The sequence below is a fragment of the Protopterus annectens genome, chromosome 3.part1, assembly GCF_019279795.1.
Source record: "Protopterus annectens isolate FY-2018-M chromosome 3.part1, PAN1.0, whole genome shotgun sequence".
Taxonomy (NCBI): domain Eukaryota; kingdom Metazoa; phylum Chordata; order Ceratodontiformes; family Protopteridae; genus Protopterus; species Protopterus annectens.
The window spans coordinates 52076030-52099193 of NC_056732.1; the positions used below are offsets into that span (position 1 = coordinate 52076030).

The 23164-nt window shown below is 43.0% G+C and overlaps 1 protein-coding gene across 5 annotated transcripts in view; it reads left to right on the top strand.

Annotated features, from left to right (window-relative positions):
• Window positions 1-23164, top strand: part of PPP4R1 (protein phosphatase 4 regulatory subunit 1) — a 1686542-nt gene that overhangs the window by 607834 nt on the left and 1055544 nt on the right. The gene's annotated exons all lie outside the window — the stretch shown is intronic.

Genomic DNA, 23164 nt, shown 5'->3' on the forward strand with positions numbered 1-23164 from the left:
AAAAATTTTTGAAACAAAAAGGTAAATTCAAAAATTTTTGGGAAAGAAAAGGCCCAAAAAAGTAAATTGATGGTATGGAATCAATGAAAGCAGTATGAGCAGAGAAAATCAATGAAAGCAGTATGAGCAGAGAAAATCAATGAAAGTAGTATGAGCAGAGTAAATCAATGACAGTAGTATGACCAGAGTAAATCAGTGAAAGCAGTATGAGCAGAGTAAATCGATGAAAGCAGTATGAGCAGAGTAAATCGATGAAAGCAGTATGCGCAGAGTAAATCAATGAAAGTAGTATGAGCAGAGTAAATCAATGAAAGTAGTATGAGCAGAGTAAATCAGTGAAAGTAGTATGCACAGAGTAAATCAGTGAAAGTAGTATTCGCAGAGTAAATCAATGAAAGTAGTATGAGCAGAGTAAATCAGTGAAAGTAGTATGCCCCGAGTAAATCAATGAAAGTAGTATACCCAGAGTAAATCAATGAAAGTAGTATGAGCAGAGTAAATCAATGACAGTGACAGTAGTATGAGCAGAGTAAATCAATGAAAGTAGTATGAGCAGAGTAAATCAGTGAAAGTAGTATGCCCAGAGTAAATCAATGAAAGTAGTATGAGCAGAGTAAATCAATGAAAGTAGTATGCCCAGAGTAAATCAATGACAGTAGTATGAGCAGAGTCAATCAATGAAAGTTGTATGAGCCGAATAAATCAATGAAAGTAGTATGCTCAGAGTAAATCGTTGAAAGTAGTATGAGCAGAGTAAATCGATGAAAGTAGTATGGCCAGAGTCAATCAATGAAAGTAGTGTGGCCAGAGTAAATCAATGAAAGTAGTGTGGCCCGAATAAATCAATGACAGTAGTATGCCCAGAGTAAATCAGTGAAAGCAGTATGCCCAGAGTAAATCAATGAAAGTAGTATGCCCAGAGTAAATCAATGACAGTAGTATGAGCAGAGTAAATCAATGACAGTGACAGTAGTATGAGCAGAGTAAATCAATGAAAGTAGTATGAGCAGAGTAAATCAGTGAAAGTAGTATGCCCAGAGTAAATCAATGAAAGTAGTATGAGCAGAGTAAATCAATGAAAGTAGTATGCCCAGAGTAAATCAATGACAGTAGTATGAGCAGAGTCAATCAATGAAAGTTGTATGAGCCGAATAAATCAATGAAAGTAGTATGAGCAGAGTAAATCAATAAAAGTAGTATGAGCAGAGTAAATCAATAAAAGTAGTATGAGCAGAGTAAATCAATGAAAGTAGTGTGCCCAGAGTAAATCAATGAAAGTAATGTGCCCAGAGTAAATCAATGAAAGTAATATGCCCTGAGTAAATCAATGAAATTAGTATGCCCAGAGTAAATCAGTGAAAGTAGTATGCCCAGAGTAAATCAGTGAAAGCAGTATGAGCAGAGTAAATCAGTGAAAGCAGTATGAGCAGAGTAAATCAGTGAAAGCAGTATGGCCAGAGTAAATCATTGAAAGCAGCATGAGCAGAGTAAATTGATGAAAGTAGTATGCCCAGAGTAAATCAATGAAAGTAGTATGAGCAGAGTGAATGAATGACAGTAGTATGAGCAGAGTAAATCAATGAAAGCAGTATGAGCAGAGTAAATCAATGAAAGCAGTATGAGCAGAGTAAATCGATGAAAGTAGCATGAGCAGAGTAAATTGATGTAAGTAGTATGCCCAGAGTAAATCAATGAAAGTAGTATGAGCAGAGTCAATGAATGACAGTAGTATGAGCAGAGTAAATCAATGAAAGCAGTATGAGCAGAGTAAATCAATGAAAGCAGTATGAGCAGAGTAAATCGATGACAGTAGTATGAGCAGAGTAAATCGATGAAAGTAGTATGCTCAGAGTAAATCAGTGAAAGTAGTATGAGCCTAGTAAATCAGTGAAAGTAGTATGAGCAGAGTAAATCAGTGACAGTAGTATGAGCAGAGTAAATCAATGACAGTAGTATGGCCAGAGTAAATCAATGAAAGTAGTATGCCCAGAGTAAATCAATGAAAGTAGTATGACCAGAGTAAATCAATGACAGTAGTATGAGCAGAGTAAATCAATGACAGTAGTATGAGCAGAGTAAATCAATGAAAGCAGTATGCCCAGAGTAAATCAATGAAAGCAGTATGAGCAGAGTAAATCAATGACAGTAGTATGAGCAGAGTAAATCGATGAAAGTAGTATGCCCAGAGTAAATCGATGAAAGTAGTATGCCCGGAGTAAATCGATGACAGTAGTATGACTAGAGTAAATCGATGAAAGTAGTGTGCCCAGAGTAAATCGATGAAAGTAGTGTGCCCAGAGTAAATCGATGAAAGCAGTATGCCCGGAGTAAATCAATGAAAGTAGCATGAGCAGAGTAAATCAATGAAAGTAGTATGCCCAGAGTAAATCAATGACAGTAGTATGAGCAGAGTAAATCAACGACAGTAGTATGAGCAGAGTAAATCAATGACAGTAGTATGAGCAGAGTAAATCAATGAAAGCCGTAGGAGCAGAGTAAATCAATGAAAGTAGTATGCCCAGAGTAAATCAATGAAAGTAGTATGCCCAGAGTAAATCGATGACAGTAGTATGGCCAGAGTCAATCGATGACAGTAGTATGGCCAGAGTAAATCGATGAAAGTAGTATGGCCAGAGTAAATCGATGAAAGCAGTATGGCCCGAATAAATCGATGAAAGCAGTATGGCCCGAATAAATCGATGAAAGCAGTATGCCCAGAGTAAATCAATGACAGTAGTATGCCCAGAGTAAATCAATGACAGTAGTATGCCCAGAGTAAATCAATGACAGTAGTATGCCTGGAGTAAATCAATGACAGTAGTATGCCTGGAGTAAATCAATGAAAGTAGTATGCCCAGAGTAAATCAATGAAAGCAGTATGAGCAGAGTAAATCAATGAAAGCAGTATGCCCAGAGTAAATCAATGAAAGCAGTGTGCCCAGAGTAAATCAATGAAAGCAGTGTGCCCAGAGTAAATCAATGAAAGCAGTGTGCCCAGAGTAAATCGATGAAAGCAGTATGCCCCGAGTAAATCGATGAAAGCAGTATGCCCAGAGTAAATCAATGACAGTAGTATGCCCAGAGTAAATCGATGAAAGCAGTATGCCCAGAGTAAATCGATGAAAGCAGTATGCCCAGAGTAAATCAATGACAGTAGTATGCCCAGAGTAAATCGATGAAAGCAGTATGCCCAGAGTAAATCGATGAAAGTAGTATGAGCAGAGTAAATCAATGAAAGTAGTATGAGCAGAGTAAATCAATGACAGTAGAATGCCCAGACTAAATCAATGAAAGTAGTATGCGCAGAGTAAATCGATGAAAGTAGTATGCGCAGAGTAAATCGATGAAAGTAGTATGCGCAGAGTAAATCAGTGAAAGTAGTATGGCCAGAGTAAATCAATGAAAGCAGTACGCCCAGAGTAAATCAGTGACAGTAGTACGCCCAGAGTAAATCAGTGACAGTAGTATGCCCAGAGTAAATCAGTGACAGTAGTATGCCCAGAGTAAATCAGTGACAGTAGTACGAGCAGAGTAAATCAGTGACAGTAGTACGAGCAGAGTAAATCAGTGACAGTAGTACGAGCAGAGTAAATCAATGAAAGTAGTACGAGCAGAGTAAATCAATGAAAGTAGTACGAGCAGAGTAAATCAATGAAAGTAGTATGCCCAGAGTAAATCAATGAAAGCAGTATGCCCAGAGTAAATCAATGAAAGTAGTATGAGCAGAGTAAATCAATGAAAGTAGTATGCCCAGAGTAAATCAATGAAAGTAGTATGCCCAGAGTAAATCAGTGACAGTAGTATGAGCAGAGTAAATCAGTGACAGTAGTACGAGCAGAGTAAATCAGTGACAGTAGTACGAGCATAGTAAATCAGTGACAGTAGTATGCCCAGAGTAAATCGATGAAAGCAGTATGCCCAGAGTAAATCGATGAAAGCAGTATGCCCAGAGTAAATCGATGAAAGCAGTATGCCCAGAGTAAATCAATGAAAGTAGTATGCCCAGAGTAAATCAATGAAAGCAGTATGAGCAGAGTAAATCAATGACAGTAGTATGCACAGAGTAAATCAATGACAGTAGTATGAGCAGAGTAAATCAATGACAGTAGTATGAGCAGAGTAAATCAATGACAGTAGTATGGCCAGAGTAAATCAGTGAAAGTAGTATGCCCAGAGTATATCAATGAAAGTAGTATGCGCAGAGTAAATCGATGACAGTAGTATGCGCAGAGTAAATCGATGACAGTAGTATGCGCAGAGTAAATCGATGACAGTAGTATGCGCAGAGTAAATCGATGACAGCAGTATGCGCAGAGTAAATCGATGACAGCAGTATGCGCAGAGTAAATCGATGAAAGCAGTATGCCCAGAGTAAATCGATGAAAGTAGTATGCCCAGAGTAAATCGATGAAAGCAGTATGCCCAGAGTAAATCAGTGAAAGTAGTATGAGCAGAGTAAATCGATGAAAGTAGTATGCCCAGAATAAATCGATGAAAGTAGTATGCCCAGAATAAATCGATGAAAGTAGTATGCCCCTTGTATATTATTGAGCACTTCCTCTCCCGTAAATTCTATACATGACAGACAAAGCCATGAATATTGTCCAAAATATATGGTTGCTCCATCCCAGAAGCAATAGTATGAATTGTTACTAGTAAATAATATAAGTAGAATACAACTATATAACCACTGGTGTCTAGAAATTTCCAGTGAGTGTTGTAAAAAAAAACAGGGGTTTAGTCAGAGAATATAATTTGCAGTTATCCTAGTACTAATATACGAACATAGACTTACTAGTAAATTATACACAGGAATAAAAAATCAGGGGGCTCAGAGGATAGGTAGCTGATGAAGAATGAAAAAAATGGACAGCACAGATGGAACATTATGGTGAGTACATAACTTCTTTATCTGGTGTTGTCTGAGTATGCACAAGCACAAAATGAAACCTCTACCTGTCAAGTATGCACAAGAACCAAAAGGAAACATTCCCCCCAGTAGAAAATGCAGATTACATGAAGCTGCTGTATACAAGGGGAGCAGAGCCTTTTGGTAACAAGTGGAGGCGAGTATGCTCATTGTGACAGCCCAGTACAAGTATATGCAGGTGATCCCAGGGCTTTAAACAAAATCCCCAATCCATATTGCAGAGATGATGGCTCTTAGTCCAGGCTAACTCTATTTGTACCATGAGTAACAAGTGATCCAGATGGACAATGGGGCTGTTGCCTGGGAATGAGTGAGTTCACAGAGCTAGGGGTGTAAAGCTGGATGGTCAGTTGAGGAATTAAAAAAAAAAATTGTTCTTTGGGGCTATGCAGTTCTATGTGCTTAGCTATTCTTATAGAATTGCATGTTATATCAGTAGTGAGTGCTCTGTTGGAGCTTACTTGTACTTATTTACAACTGATTCTGTGATGTTTGTCGTACTTATGTGTTGTGACGTCATATTGCTTTAACTTAAGTGGGTAAAATTGGTACAATGCACCTACATATTAGCAATTCTGCTGTGTAGTTTAACCTGCCATCAACATGTATCCCTTGAGCTGTGTAAAAGTTCTTTCATAATCCATATCATTATATTTGTTTCATGAATGTAAACTTGCACCTATGGGTAAGCTAAATCAACCACTATACTTCAGTGCTTAATGTCAGCTGGTTTATCTGGTGATACATTAGCCAATATTTGTTTCCTGTTCCTAAGGTTGAAAATCCTCTTTCTTGACCCTTTATATTGATCAAATTGTGCTTACACTGTACTTTTAATAACAGATGTATTGCTATGATAGGAAATATGAACCAGATAAACCAACATGTATACAAATATATACACATTTCTGTTCCATTACATCCCAGTTTTTAACTCCTCTTCTACTACAGTATTCCATTTTTGTAAGCGCATCTCTACTATTTCAACAGGGCAGATTTAAATTTCCCTTTTAGAAACATTCCATATTGCTTGCAACTGCTTGCAATACTGTATTATATGCATGTATTAGCAAATATAATTTATTTATCTCTTTCTAGGCAAAGAAAAACAAAACAATGGGTATCTCTTTTCTTTCTTATATCCTTCATATGTACCTTTTACTTTTTCACATGTAGTTAACTGATTTCAGCTAGTCATTAGGAAGGCTGTATTCCAACTGTAACATTCTGTACATAATACCAAAAAGTCACACACAAAACAAACCAAGAAAATAGTAGCCCGTAAATGCCACAGAGTCTGGTGATTTCCTCCAGTCACTTTGATGCCGTATTTCATGTTGCCGTTCACATGTGATCATTTGGGATTTTAAAAGATACTACTTTTTTACATGTTTTTTACGGCATTAAAGTGACTGGAGGAATGCTGGATTTCTAGCTTCTGTATAACAGCATCTTCCCCAAATAACTAATGAGTTTGTTGCTAAACTTATTTCAAAGAGAAACTTAAATATCATTTTGCCATAACAAAATGTTTACGTACATCTTTAATGTAAGCTTTTGTAGTACCCTGTGCTGTCAGTTTTGCAAGTAAGTGCAAGGCTTGAGTACAAATGAACATATGAACATGAGTTTGACTAAAAAAGTGACTGCGCACCTGCACAGAATTCTTAAAAGTCGTGTAAGCTTACTGTTGTGATTATTCTGCCTGAAGTGTCGTCATTCCTTGAATGCGATCTTCTCCTTCCAGCCAACTTGTAAACAACCTGCAGACATCACCGCTTTTATCCTGTCAAGCCGTGTATGGAATAACTGACTATCAACGAACATACAACTAACCACATGTGGCAGACAAGTCAATAAACTTGAGATCTGAAGTAGTTACTTCATTTGTTCTGCAACCTGTGGGTCTCTGATCTGACCGGCAGCTTTCCAAGCTTCAAGATCCGAGCTCCTAGCTCCTCCCCTCTACCCACAATCCCCTGTCACCACCACACTACCCAAGATCGTTTTTGCCACGGCTTGAATGACAAGCATCTTGTGAAGAGCTTCTGACCTTAGACAGGGAAGTGAATAATTTCTTTCAAAAATTTTTCAAAAAACTTTTAAAACTTGAAAGGAGAGTGTTGTGAGTGTTTATCTGCCCTTTTTTGTTTTCGGGATTGCGTTTTCTTTTTCAAACCCTTCCCTAGGTGTTTGGGCGCAGGAGTGTGTCAGCAAAATGGCCGAAGGCCATAAAGCTATTTTTTCAAAGTGCACTGGGTGTGGCCATAAGCTTTCCCCAGCTGATGACCACTCTCAGTGCGTTATATGCCTGGGAGTTGTTCATTTGTCTTCAGACTGCCAGGTTTGCACAGCCTTCAACCCCCGGGCTGTGAGGGATAGAAGGAACACGCTTATTCTGGCGGGATTGCTTCCCCCGGAGGAGGCCTCTCCCTCCTCTCCCTCCAAGGTGCAGGCTACCCAGGTAAATTCGACACCCCTGATTCCCTCGACTCAGGCTGTGACTCAACCTCCCACTACTGCCTTGAGTACGAAGGAAGTTCAGTCTTCTCCTTCTAGGGAACACAGGACCAAAGACAGGGAGAAGCACAGACACAAGAGGCGAGCCGAGCCTCATCCCACGGCTCCGCCTTCAAAAACTGTTAAATCACCTCCGAGGATGTCCGGACCTTCTCCTTCTCGGCTCCGATCTCCTTCCTTCTCACCGGAGCCGGAGGAGGAGCTCCTGTCACCCTCGAGGTCGTCGAGGCGGCCCTCCAGACCCGCCTCTACGACCTTCTGTAGATCTACTAGGTCTCTCTCCGATGCCGACATGGATAGGATGATGCGTTGGTTTTTGCAGACCGAAATGCAGATGGGGGTGCTCCTGCCTCCCCCCCCACAGGGGGGGAGTGCAGCTTCAGTATTTGCCCCGATTTCTCCTTCTTCAGCCCGGATCTGGATTTTGGAGTCTTCGGATCCAGGCCCTTTCGGAGCCGGGGTTTTGTCGGCGCCGGTGGCCCAAGCCTTCGTGACGCCAACCATACCCTCGAGTATCTCGGATCCGAGCTCTCGGGGCCGTGGGCTGGGTGTTGGATCCGTGGGAGCGGGTGCTTCGGCGCCGCCTATGTCAGAGAGCACCTCCCTTTCGGATCCGATGGCTTCGGCTCCGACCCCGATCCCTATCTCGGAGCCAAGGAGACTACTTTCGGGGCTGGAAGAGAGTAGTTCTCCCTCGGCGTTCGAGGTAGTGGAGAGGGTACTGTCGAGGTCTTCCAGGTCCCCGACTCGGGTTTTGGATCCCTCCGCCCCCCCACTGCATACGGGCCTAACTTCCATCATCCTTCCATCGGGACAGCCTGCTCAGACCCTCCAGTTGGTTCCCTCAGAGGAACAAGAGGCCGTTGACGAGCCCTCTTCTGATAGTCCCACAGAGGAGGTGCCTCGTAAACGGACGTGTAAAAGGAGGCACATGGACTCCCCCGAGTCCGTCACCACAGATACGGACTTAGTGGAAAGGGAAGGTTCCCCAAGGTCACCCCCCGAGGATGTCTCCTTTGGAGACATCATGGAAATGTTGCATATTAGGGGGGGGTCTGCCCAGAAACCTTCCTCGGATGAGTCCGTATTTCTGGAGTTGTTTGAAGCGGGCCCATCTACCTCCTGGGTGTCCCCACCGGCAGATCCCCTGGTAGATCTCCTGACTACCAGGGCTTGGCAGGAACCTGACACCGTGGAGCCTATCCCACGTCGACTGGATAAAATCCTTAGCCCCCCTTCAGACAGGCAGGTTTGGGCCAAAGGGTCTCCAGTTGATGCCATGTTGGTGGCTGCCGCCACTAAAAGAGAACTCTCGCAGGAGAGCACCATGGTACACCCGCCGGACAAGGAGTCCCAGGCGCTGGACCATATAGGGAAGTGGACCTTTGCTTCAGTAACCTTCTCCGTGAGGGCGCTGAATTATATGGCGCATATCATTAGGCTGCAACGGGATTTGATCAAGGAAATACACTGCAGCCCCTCCTGAGTCCATGTCGGTCGAGGAGAAAACCGTGTTCTCGACACGCATGGCCACTCTCAAGTCCATTTCAAATACGTCCATGCGGCTACTGTCTTATGCTACGGAGGGAGCCGCAAGGGCCAGCGGAGCAGGTGTTGTCTTGAGACGTCATGCCTGGCTCCGACTTTGTAATTTCGCAGAACCTTTCAAGGAGTCCTTCGCGAATGCACCCTTTGACGGTTCTTCGCTTTTTGGCAAGACCGTACGCGATACACTAGTCCATATTGAGAAGGATGGGAAGACGCTGTCTGCCGTCGGAGTCCGCTTCTCTAGCCCCCAACGTTCCTTCTCAAGGAATCAGAGGGGGCAAAAGAAGCTGTGGTTCCGCAAGTCTCAGCAATCCTATCCAGCTTCGGACTCCGCGCCCTCCAGAGGTAGAGGAAGGCAGGGTGGACGCCAGCCCAGAGGCAGAGGGGGACCGCGTAACTTCGGGTCTAGGGAGCCTTTTTCCGAGAGACCCGCTCAACAGCCCTGAGGGCTTACCTGACTGTCCTGCTCTGGAGACAGTCGTGGGGCGTTTAACGAAGCACCTGTCAATGTTGGAGTCCATCACGAACGATCGATAGGTGCTCCGAATTATATCCAGAGGCTACAAAATTCCCTTCCTATTTCGTCCTCCCTCTGGTGGTCGCCTCCCCGATGTCCCACCCAATCAAAGAGAGGCGGCTACCGTAGAGATTTCAGATTTGTTAGAAAAAAGAGCCATCCAGCGGGTCCCCCCAGACCAATCCAGATTGGGCTACTACTCAAGGTTCTTTTTAGTGCCAAAAAAGACGGGTGACCTCAGGCCCATTCTAGACTTGTCCGCCCTGAACATGTTTGTTCCCAAAGAAAAATTCCGGATGGTCACTCTACAATCTATTCTCCCCTTAATGCAGGAGAACGACTGGATGTGCTCTGTAGACCTCAAGGACGCGTACTTCCACATTCTAATGGACAGACGGTCCAGGAGGTTCCTCCGCTTCCGGCTAGGGGCCAGTCATTACCAGTTCAGGATCCTTCTGTTCGGACTCACCTCGGCCCCCAGGGTGTTCACCAAAGTCATGGCAGTGGTTGCGGCCCACTTGAGGCTTCAGGGCATAAGGGTCTTTCCGTACCTAGACGACTGGCTCCTCACAGCAACCAACAGGCATCAACTTTGTATCGCGAGAGACTATGTGCTGTCTCTTGCCGACAGCTTGGGCATCTCAGTCAACATTCTGAAGTCTTTTATTCATCCTGTGCAAGCATTAGATTTCATAGGAGCCAGGCTAGATTCCCGATCTTCTCGGGCCTTCTTGACCTCGGCCAGGCTGTCCAGCCTCTCACTCCAAGTTTTGGCTCTTCTTCGCACCAAGGCCCCACCGGCGGAGTTAGTCCTGAGGGCACTAGGCTCGATGGCAGCGGCTATCGGCCTCTGTCTCCATGCTCACCTAAGGATGCGTATATTACAGTGGACACTCCAAGTTCAATGGTCACTGTTACTCCACCCATTGAACACTCCTATCCCCCTGAGCAGAGTTTGCACGGAATCCCTCCTGTGGTGGCTTCACTCCCCAGAACTCAGACAAGGGAGACCCTTTGTGATTCCCCCCCCCCCCCCAGGTCAGGTTAACCACAGATGCTTCTCGCCTAGGGTGGGGTGGGCATTGTTTGGGCAGAAACGTCCAAGGTACGTGGACCTCGTCGGAGACCGCTTTGCACATAAATGTTCTGGAGATGAGGGCGGTGCTTCTAGCGTTGCAGGCTCTCCAAGACCTTCTACCTCTAGGAACGATTGCAATACAGACGGACAATATGTCAGTGGTCTGGTATATAAACAAACAAGGGGGAACCAGATCCTACCCTCTTTGTCGAGAAGCCATGAGAGTTTGGGAATGGGCGATATCCACCAACCGCTTTCTGATAGCAACGCACATTCCGGGACGATCCAACATTCTGGCGGACAAATTGAGTCGGGTAATTCTCAGTCCTTACGAGTGGTCTCTCAATCCGAAAATTGCGAAGGAAATTTTCCACAAGTGGGGTTGGCCTCGCTGCAATCTCTTTGTTACTTCCCAAAACACAAAATGCAGCAAGTTCTTCGCAATTCTTCCCCCAGAAGGGGAGAGCCCCAGAGACGCTCTGATTCATGCTTGGCCTCCCGGTCTACTCTATGCTTACCCCCCGCTTCCGCTCATGGCGAAGTTCATTCAGAAAGCCGCACGGTTGGGGAGCAAAATTATCCTCATAGCCCCATTCTGGCCTCGTCAAATCTGGTTTCCATACCTGCGGTCTCACAGTCTCCCCCCCCTTTAATCCTGGATCCCATTCCAGATCTGATATCGCACCCAACGGGGTGCCCAACACCGAACCTGGTCAACCTCAAGCTCGCGGCTTGGTTGATCCAGTTCCACTAATGGCAAGGACTCCCGATATCTCGTCACCAGTGAAAACTATTCTGATAGCGGCTCATAAACCGTCCACCAGGAAAATCTATAATAGTAAGTGGAAACGATTTTCTATCTGGGCTAACAGCCAAGGTCTCAACCCATTTACTGTTCCGATTCCTACAGTATTGGATTTTTTTGTCCATGATTTTTGAACAAGGGGCCAGTGCATCAACGGTCAAAGTACAGTTGGCAGCAATATCCCATTTTCATGTGGGAGACAGATTAGGATCTCTAGCATCTACAAAATTGTGTAAGACATTCTTGCGTGGCGTTTTCCTTCTCAAGCCACCAGTGAAATCCGTCACTCCCCCTTGGGACTTAACTTTTGTTCTGCAAGCCTTAACGAGACCTCTGTTTGAACCTGCAGCTTCTGTACCCCTTAAATTTCTGTCCTGGAAAACAGCACTCTTGGTAGCCATAACTTCTGCTAAAAGGGTTTCAGAGATCCAAGCTTTGTGCATGAAACCTCCCTATCTTATTTTCCACAATGACAGAGTGTCTCTCAGGACTAACTTGTCTTTCTTACCAAAAGTGGCATCTGTAGCAAATATCAATCAGACTATCAATCTGCCAGTGTTTTTCAAAAATTTTCAAAATAAAGGGGAATACATGTTGCATACACTAGACGTACATAGACAGTTACGTTTTTACCTGCACAGGACCAAAGATGTTCGTAAGGCTGATCAACTCTTTGTGTCATTTGCTCCTTCATACATGGGAAAACCTATATCCAAAGTGACATTGGCTAATTGGATTTGTCAATGTATTTCCCAGGCTTATAAGGCATCAGGCAAAACAACCCCATTCAAAATCCGTGCACATTCCACAAGATCCATCGCAACTTCTGCAGCCTTCTGGTCCAGGATGCCGTTGGACGACATATGTTCAGCAGCCACTTGGTCTTTTGCTCATACGTTTATTTCTCATTATAAGCTGGACATGATATCTAGAAGCAGGGTGTCCTTTGGCTCCGCAGTGCTTCGGAATATCCTCCCATAGACCACCCAGGTTTCTTTGTTTAGGTAGCTGGGGACTCTGTCCCACAGGTTGCAGAACAAATGAAGTAACTACTTCTGATTTAGAAGTTATGTACTCACCATAACGTTCCATCTGAGTAGGTACTTCATTTGTCTGCAACCATCCCCCCCTGCCATCCCACTAACCTGTATCGGGTTTCTAGGATCTAAATGATTCTTGAGAATATCTGAACCTGTTTATTACAGGTTTTTTCAGGTGATACAGCAAAACCGATCTGAGGTAGTGTGGTGGTGACAGGGGATTGTGGGTAGAGGGGAGGAGCTAGGAGCTCGGATCTTGAAGCTTGGAAAGCTGCCGGTCGGATCCGAGACCCACAGGTTGCAGACAAATGAAGTACCTACTCAGATAGAACTTTATGGAGAGTACATAACTTCTAATTTCATCAATAACTGGACATAAGGCATTGTATGGTGCTAGTCTAGCTTGTATCTATGACCTCACAACACAAGCATTAAAGCCTATTTCTTACTAAAATACGAATACCACAGTATGAGTGGCTTCAGTCTATTCTCAACATCCAAACATACCAGTCAATCAAACCTGACAATTAAGAAAATGAAATACAACTTCAAATAGCAAAAATTATACAGGCAAGCATCATTATAGCAGTGCTACCCCAATCTGTGACAACATAATAAACCGCACATATTCCTAAGCCAATAAGTGGTAAAATCTAATTTTCACTACTGACAACAGTACAACCAGCAACAGCCACCTAGTATTCTAGTCACACGATTTCTTCAGTCTGTTTTACTTAGTGTACCATGTGTTTAAAAAGTGCACTGATTATGCCACGTCACGTATTTTTCATCTTTTACAAATGTAGAATGTGACTGATCCGTTATGATAGTAGAAAGATCACTGCAAGAAAATATCGCATCATCATTTCAAAACCTGACACCAATCTTTAATTCACATATGGGGACTTTTTCTCTCCCTCACAATCATTCACTCTTTAACTTCAAATGAGCAGTGAATTTTAATGATTCACAGACGGGAATGAAAATAGTGCAGTCAGACACTGAAAACAGACTGCTACGCCACTCACGGGTATATGCTGCTCCAACTGCCTTGAAAGGTATACGGTATTGTGATAAAATGTTGCTTACCTGAAAAGTACCAAGAAGTACACCAGAGGGGGAATTGGAAGCTCCTAGTACGACCTGCCAAACCAATGTGTTTTCCGCAACGGCGATTATTGCAATCTATGCCTAAATAAAAAGAGGAATCCAGTGGCAGGTAGAATCACCAAATATAAGAAAAAAGAAAGGAAATACCTGCTGCTGGTGCCTCTATTTATTTGGGTATAACAAAAGAAAGTTATGATGGGGTGGTGGTGTTATGCAAGTAGTGGCTCGGATTGCAGGAATCCGATTGGCTGCCACCATTTGCTTGAGCAAACACTTTCAAAGGAGATTTTTTCCGAAATGTTTAATGTGACCAGCATGGGAAAACACACTGAATCGTAACTGTATTAGTTAAATAACAAGTTCAGTTGTGATTTCTGCGTGTTTTACACTAAGCTGTTCTACACGGCTGTGGAAGGGACTCTGGGTAACAGCTTGCAATTCCTGTCGTCTCATAGTGCGCTCGGATGTAAGCACAGAGGTGTTATGAGACTGTAGTCGGGGTTAATGACTTTAGGAAAGGCAGGAAGTGAGAAATTTGTATAATGTTGGACTGATAGTCCTACAAAAACGTATGTGATGTGTAATGTATTTAACTGGGAAACAAGTTTATTTAGTTTTTCTTTTATGTAAATGTACCTTTGCCTGTTTGTTAAATGTTAATTCAGTAATGGTGTTAAAAATCAGGTAGGTGTACAAGGTATCCTCGACTACAACCAGCGAGAAGCAGTACCCCATGGAGGGGAAACACTACAAAGTGAAAGCCCCAAGAACTAGAGATCTTGTGCATATAATGACAAACTCATGTCCAGACTCACAGGTGTAGACTAGACATTTTCTTGCACAGCTGTGAAAGTCAGTGTTGATTTCAGTTTAAACTAAGGATTCACTTCCAACAGCAGGGCTACAGAGGACACTTCCTACTATAGCTCTCACATGTCTGGCAACTGGGAATATGCAAAGTCAGTGCAATAACCTCTTGCTGAAACTGAAGAGGATTGAAAGTGAGTAGACAATACCAAAATGGCATCAGGACATTTCCAACAGCCGTCATTCTAGGGAACGTTAGACTTGGGCTTTCTTATTCCTTACCTTGTGTCAGTCTACCACGTTTTAGGTTCTCTTAGACTGATGATGTTTCAAACACTCTTTTATTTGCCCATCTTTCTGTACTTACTTGACCACCAGATGCTGAATGATATAGAAATGTGGCTGTTTAGAGTGGCAGTGAAAAAACACTGGCCTATGTTGTGATGTTCTAAGACAGAAGAGACAAGCCCAGTGACAGTTTTGCTTGGACGTTTAATTGGCATCCAGGCGCTATAAGCTTGGAAAGCTTACATTCCAATGCTTTTCTTTTGACAAAAAACAATAGCCAAAAAATAGCACAAAGCATTGAAAACTTTGAAAGGAAGAGCAGATCTTAAAAACAAGAGCAAAGGATACCACTGTCCAAGGGAGGCACAGATCCCACAAATGTGTGGGCAAATGTTTTTTTTTTTTTTTTTAACCTTCTCAACCAACAGCAGAAGGGCCCCCCACTAATCGGCTACCTTCACTATTTCAAACAATTAAACATGAAAGATATCAAGCACTGATCTAGAACCTTACAAGTTCTGGCAAGGACCGTCTTCTTTCACTCTGCCAGACATTGGTACAAGCTTTTCCACCTTTAGTTTGATTTCAGAATACTGTATTTTCTCCTCCTTTGTTAATTGTTGTTGTGTGTGTAATATGCTTCTTCCCAGCACATGTAGTTTAAGTGGAGTAATGCTACTGTCTCAGTGCCATTGCTAACCACAGTCTCAACTTGTATGTTAAAATGCAAACGTATAAAACAGAGGTAACTTGTCCACTTTGAAGGATCACCTGTTAGGTTTATAAAAATTGAGGATGACTTCCTGTGAGGTTCCTGCAATGTTTCACATGAAACAGCCATAAAGCACTCTGCACAAGCTTTTCGCATTCCCCAGACATTGTCGGAACAAAGCTGAAAAAACCAAGGTAGATGCAAAGAGAGTAGATATGTAGGCATGGAGCGATCAGAACCACACTAGACAGAACTACACACTAAAGTTCTGAGAAGTACTTACTGTATCAGAACATCTCTGAGAAGTTAGTTAGTGGGCCCATCTAATGGGAAACGCAGTTGCAAATCTCAATACCAGCATTAACAAAGGCATGCCGCCTCTGAATTGTACATAGGAGGGTTCTGACCATTAATGCACCAATGTCTAACCTCACCAACTGGGTACTTTAACTCCACAAATGACAGAAATGCTTGAATTAATCAATTTCCTCACATGACGGAGCACCATGTCACTACTTATACATAACAGCCAGCCATGCAGGAACAGTGGATGTAAGGCAGATAAATATTCACGCCAAAAGTCTCTTTCCAGGATCTTCACAAGTGAGATGCACATTGTATTTTGGATCCAGTCATGAAGTCCCTTGATCAGAGATTAGTCAAACAATAGATTCCTAAGCATCACAGCTCATTACTTAAGAGAAGGCTGAAAAATGCACAACGAAGATTCGAAACAGCATGTCATGAAGAACAATCCTCAGTAGTAAAACAATTCTTTACCTTTCAATGACATGGTGAGACAAGAATGCCTGGTGAATATATGAGCTGTTCAGGGCTGTCTCCCTGCCTTATATGGAGTACATTCTCATCCCATGCATTCCTAAATGTATTTTTGTAAGCTGCTGGTACACCATTATGCATGCTATATGTTAGGAGTATCCTTCAGGTATGTTAGATATGATTTTTGTCTATTATGCATAACATTAGTTTATTTATTTTTTTTTAACACCTTTATTGAATTATCACTTCTGACGTAGGGAAACTTAAATTTACATAAATGTAATCGAACCCTATTGAGTTCACATTTTTAAACATTATACATATCTTTTGTTGTATATCCTATAATGTTGACATTACATAAATAATTCAATCCCTGCCTCACTTTAAATCTTATTCCTCCTCAAAAAGATTTTTCTACACATATTGTTCCCATAATTTTCATTCCTTGTACGGAACTTGCTCCTACCTTTTCTACAGAGCCACCTGGTGTTCTCTTATCTCTGTTATAATATTTACTGCTTCAAGTGTATTTGGTTTAGACTTTGTATTCTATTTCTAGTAATACATTTTTATATGGGTACCAGAATTAAATTTAACAAGGCGTTACTATGTCGAGGGAATTTAGGTCCTGGGTCTCGGATGAAAAAAAAATTCCCAAGTTACTCTCATTTGTATTCTGAGAACTAAGATAAGTCAAGAATGAGGAATTTTGCTGATAGGGATGACTGCAGTTATGGGAATAGAGAACAGGGATGACTGCAGTTATGGGAATAGAGAGTAGGGATAACTGCAGTTATGGGAATAGCGAATAGGGATGACTGTAATTATGGGAATAGAGAATAGGGATAACTGCAATTATGGGAATAGCGAATAGGGATAACTGCAATTATGAGAATAGAGAATGGGGATGACTGCAATTACAGGAATAGAGAATAGGGATAACTGCAATTATGGGAATAGCGAATAGGGATGACTGCAATTATGGGAATAGAGAATAGGGATAACTGCAATTATGGGAATAGCGAATAGAGATGACTGCAATTATGGGAATAGGGATGGCTGCAATTATGGGAATAGAGAATGGGGATGACTGCAATTATGGGAATAGAGAATAGGGATGACTGCAATTATGGGAATAGATAATAGGGATGACTGCAATTATGGGAATAGAGAATGGGGATGACTGCAATTATGGGAATAGAGAATAAGGATAACTGCAATTATGGGAATAGCAAATAGAGATGACTGCAATTATGGGAATAGAGAATAGGCAATAGGGGGCTGGAATTTACTGAGAAAACTGTCAAAGGAACCAAGGTATTAGCAGCAAATAAGCAGTGTGTGAAAGGTCACAATATGGGAGGAAAAGGATGACATTTGTACTGCAGGCTAGAGACTGCCATCCATATCAACGGTTGATATTAGACTATAGGCAAAGGGAAAGGGGACGCCTAAGTGAAACACCTGCTCTGAGAGAGTTTTTAGTTGAATGTAGAATGGAAGCTGCTGTAGAGCGTATAAAATACTGCATGGTACCTACAGAACCAAATCGGAGGTTTGAAAAGATTTGGAAGAGAAAGATTGGATATGCACTTGCCAAGGAGACAATGGGAGGACATATGTATGACTCCTAAATATGCGAAAAGTCTAGAATTTTTGTTTGGAAGTGTTTGCATGGTATCTTCATACCCAACCAGACTTCAAAGAAATTTTCCCCCAGTAAATGCCAAATAATGGAGGTATGCGAGAAGAGGAAGGTATCCGTAAACACGTTTTGAGCGTGTAATGAGTTGGCATACTTAAAAATTCCATGCAGAGTACTCTGTCAGAAATATTGAGTGAGCAAATGAGTGTAACTAAGGAAATGATTTTTGAGCTGCGATACAAGATCTGAATCGCCTAGACTTACTAAGGCATTGCTACGTTTAATTCTGGTGGCTGTCAAAATACTGTTAATAGAAAATGGAAATAAAGTCTAAACCAGCTGTATTTGAAATATTCTGAATATTGTAACGGGCAAATGAACTAGGAGTGGGATCTTTAGATTTAGAAAAGGGTAGGAGCAAACTACATAGAAAAAAAATGGGGGGGGGTGTTGGAACAAGACATGCAAAATAATATTTTGGAAGAGGACTGAAGTTTAAGGGAAGGCAGGAATTGAACAAGTTCATCCAGACTCTGCTACACTTTGCTGTGAAGGAAAGGTTAGTTTGCTGTTATTTTTTGTATTTCTGTATTGCCTTTCTATATTTTGAATACTGTAGTTTGTTTTCTTTACCTTGTGTTTTGCTTGCATTCTGTTTAACAGCATATTAAAACTTCAAAAGAGACCACAGCTCTCTCTGTTCTGAGTCGGGCAGAATTTTTCCCCTCCCTCCCACCCATTTAAGTTGTCTTGTTATCTAGTTGCCCGCCTCTTATGTTAATCTGACCATATATCTCATTTCTCTCTACTTTCACTGGCTTATGTGAGTAATCACAAAACCATCACTTTTGAAATCCCACCCCTTCAATTATTTAAATTTATTGGCCATCCTACAGTATTTCATAGTACCAAAATACAAAAGTAACCACCCCTTTCAGTCCATCTTGCTGTTTTAAAATAGTAACTCTCCACTAAACCTTAACTTTTTAAACAGGTAAAACTCAAGTTACCTACTTTCATATCTAACTTCTCTAGTGCACACTGCAGAGTGCATTCTTTTCAATCTTACCTTTAAGCATCCCTGTTACTAGCACTTTCTCTAATACCTAAAAAGATCGCCTCTACTTGACTCCAAGTAGACTTTTCTCTATCTGTTAAACCTAGCACTTGCTCCTACAGTACTTATTACCTTGATACGGCACTCTTATAGATAGCACCCCAAAAGGCAAACCCCATTTCTCGGTCACCACGTCCCCGGAATCTCTTTTAAAGTTTTTTTGTCTAGTCCTTCTAGCATGTCGAGGGATCAGTTGCTAGTGTCCTCTCCTGCTCAGCTGGTGAACCTGGGAATATTGAGGCAATGTTACAATTGCCTCATGTACACAGACAACCCTCTCCTCCTCACAAAAAACACAAATACATGCTAGAGATGCAACTATACGGCCAAACTGGAGGCTGAGCTCTCTCAACATAGGACTGGCAAGACCAGTCAGGAGGAGAAGGTTACCACACACACTGTAGACCCAGTCTCACATAGTACCATCACAACCTCAAATCATACACATAAACACACAAAGACATACTCGGGCTCTGAACAAAAATCTACCAAAACAGCAGAGGCCACCAAAGCAGACACCCAAACAACCACCACCTCAGAACACAACACCTGCAACACATAGACCTCACAGTCAGAGTGTCAAACAGTCACAGCCCTTAAGGCCAAACACAATGCCAGACACACTAGTCATTGGTGACTCCATAGTCAGACACACTGACGCCCCGCCACCAGACTGAGTAAGGAGAAGGTCACAGTAAGCTGCCTGTCGGGCGCTAGAATCCGCCACATAACGCAAGCACTCAGGTCTCTCAACAGCAGGTACAAATATGACTCAGTCATTGTCCACGCTGGTGTAAACGACCTGAGACGCACTCCTTGGACTACATGAAAAGAGACATTGAGGAGCTCTCTGATTATGTAGCCCAGGCAGGTATGACCCTGACCTTGAGCAGTATCCTACCTTCACCAAGAATGATGCCACAATACAGAGATAAGATGATCAGCTTTAACAATTGGCTTAAACTCTGGTGTCATTCAAAGGGGATCCAATGTCTGTCTGCCTGGGATGACATGCTGGACAAGCCACGCTGTTCGCAAGGGACGGCTTGCACCTGTCACCCTGGGATTCCGGATATTGGCAAAGGCTCTTGCCACCCCATAGTGCCTTTTAGGCAAGGCTCAAATTCTAAACCTACCACCCTAGAACACAAAAAGGAAAAAACTAAGGGTAATGCTGCTCAATGCCAGAAGTCTAAATCTCAAAATGCACGCACTCGAGGCCCTTCTCAGTATGGAGAACATCGATGTCTGTGCAGTGACAGAAACCTGGTTCAAGGCTCCTGAGAGCACCCCAGCACTATCAGGTTTTACCTCTTATCATGCTCCGCCCCAAAATCCGGACAATACCAAGAAAGGAGGGGGGGTATCCATATTCATCAAAGACACCCACACCTCAAGACTGGTGGCAACGCACGATGCGTCGGAGACCATCCAGGTGCAATTAACCATAGGCAAGACTGCTCTGCAAATTGTAGCATGTTACAGGCCACCCTCACAAACTCAGGAACCTCACATGGCCTTCCTGAAAACACTAGAGGGGATAAATGTATCACCAAACACCATCATACTGGGTGACTTCAATTACCGTAATATAGACTGGGAACACTACTCAAGCCCAAACACCCTAGCCCAAAAGTTCCTGGAATTCATAAACTCAAATGCCATGGAACAACTAGTCACCATCCCCACAAGAGGAGAAAACATACTTGATCTCATCATCACGAACATGGGAGCACAATGTTCAACACCGGAAGTATACCCCTCACTGGTGAGATCAGATCACAAACTAATCTCGCTGGAGGTCCTCATCCCACCCCCACCTGAAATAAAAAAGACCACAGTAAAGAACTTCTCGAAAGCCGACTTCACACTTCTAAAGACTAGTGTGGTCTCCTTTAAGGCCCCCGAGCCGACGGAAAACAGTACTCAAGCCGCTGAATCACTTACAAATGCCTTCTACCAGCACCTGCAGGACTGCATGGATAAGGCAATCCCAAGCAAAACAAAGACTCTTTGTACCAAAGGCAAGCGCCCACTCTGGTGGACCCCAGCCATAAACAAACTCTACAACAAAAGGAGGAAGCTACTACAAGATAGAGCAAAATCCTTAAAAGGTAAGACACCCTTGATCACTATAAGTAAAATCTAAGAGCTCTCATAAAATCATCCAAAGCAAATTTTGAGAGAAAAATTGCTAAAGACTCAAAAGACAATCATAAGGCCTTCTTTAGCTATGTTAGAAACCTGGGAGGAAACTCCCAGATATGCTCAGAACTAGTTCAAAATGATGTGAAGATTACTGATCCTACAGACATTGCCAACATACTGGCTGACAGGTTCAGTGCAAACTTCTCCCCTCCCCAAAAGGAAAGATATCTATACCAAGCGATTGCAGCCCCCAAACATCTCCAACGCCCAAGTGAGAACTGCTCTCTCCAAAGCAAAAACACAGCATCCATGGGACCTGATGGTGTCCCCGGCTGTGTGCTCCACGAACTCAACGAGGAATTAAACCCACAGCTAGGACAGCTGTTTAATCATAGTCTTACCTCTGGATACGCACTCCAGGAGTGGCGCACTGCAACTGTGGTCCCACTTCACAAAGGCGGTGCCTCCACCGACCCTGGAAATTACCGCCCATTAGCTTGACAAGCCTTATCTGCAAAGCCATGGAGAGGATCATAATGGACCTCATAAATAAAGACATAGGGAATTTGCAGACTTTGGATCCATCCCAGTTTGGCTTTGTCAAAGGCAGATCATGCCTTCTAAACTTGGTTGACTTTTTCAAACAGTCACCAAAGCCATTGATGAGGGAAAGGCAGTCCATACAGCCTACCTCGATCTGGCGAAGGCCTTTGATACAATACCCCACTCGGGTATCATTGAAAAACTCATCAGCTTAAATGTTAACCCATACATCACAAGATGGGTTGCAAACTGGCTGAGTGACAGAACCCACAGGGTCAGAGTTGCTGGCGCCATGTCAGACTCAAAGCCTGTCACAAGTGGTGTACCACAGGGCTCAGTCCTGGGCCCACTCTTGTTTGGCATCTACTTTTCCAAGTACAAGCAAACACAGGAGGGTTATGGCTGACAAAGTTTGCAGATGACTGCAAACTGGGCCATAGTAGAAAACACATCTGACACAGATATCCTTCAGAAGGGTCTCACAGAAACGGATAACTGGTGCCAGAGCCATGGCCTAAAGTTAAATGCCAAAAATGCATAGTCATACCCTTCGGGAAAACAAGGTTACCCCTAGCTACCAAATAGGTGGCAATCCACTGAGTACAGAAGAAGTTATCAGGGACCTGGGGACCCAGGTTGATAGTAGTCTGTCATTCGACACCCATGTAGCTAAAGTAGTTAGGAAGACCTTCTACATTGCCCACCTTATCATGAAGGGATTCTCATCTAGATCAAGGGAGGTCATAGTCTCCTATACTCATCACTCATCAGACCAATGATTGAGTACAATGCCCCATTCGGAATGTATCTGACCCGACACTTGCAGCAGCTGGAAAGGCCACAAAAGTTCCTCACCAAAAGGATAAAGGGTCTCAAACATCTGTCCTATGCTGCCCGACTGAAAGAACTCCAGCTCTATTCAGTCGCCACCGCTTGCTCAGAGGTGACCTTTGCCTAACATACAAGGCCATGTCAAACCCAGATTTGATGAATATGCTTCACCTCAAAAAATCTAGATCCCTCAGAGCGACAAGGGCGGGAGACTTAAACCTCGACACGGCTATTAATAGGACGTGCTGGAGGGATAGATTCATCACCCAAAGACTCCCTATGATGTGTAATAAAATCCCGGTATATGTGAGGCAGAGCACCTCGCTGGCCTTGTTCAAGAGAAATCTTGACTAATGGATGGGAGATCGCAGATATACCCCAGGGATTACCTCAGTGTCACTGCTCAACAGAGGCACAGCAAAATAATGGGTATAGTTCCCCATACTAAAGGGGTGGCGTAAGCCACAAAACTATGGGCTAGGCTTGTAAATGCCCTCGGGCAGATAGCCTAGTATGAACCTATGAACCTATGAACCTATGTAACTTTGGATTGATAGTTATACACACTAGTCCATTTGCTTATTAGTACTTTCATGTCATTACTGCAGTCTGTTCCCTCCAGTTTCTTCAGAAAACTCCTGCTCAGCTAGTTGTATGCTTCTTTTTATCCTTGGATTTCAGTAATTTCCTCAGCTCATCTGAGTAGCTATTTAAAGCATCTTCTGTTTTTTTATTCCAGTCTTCA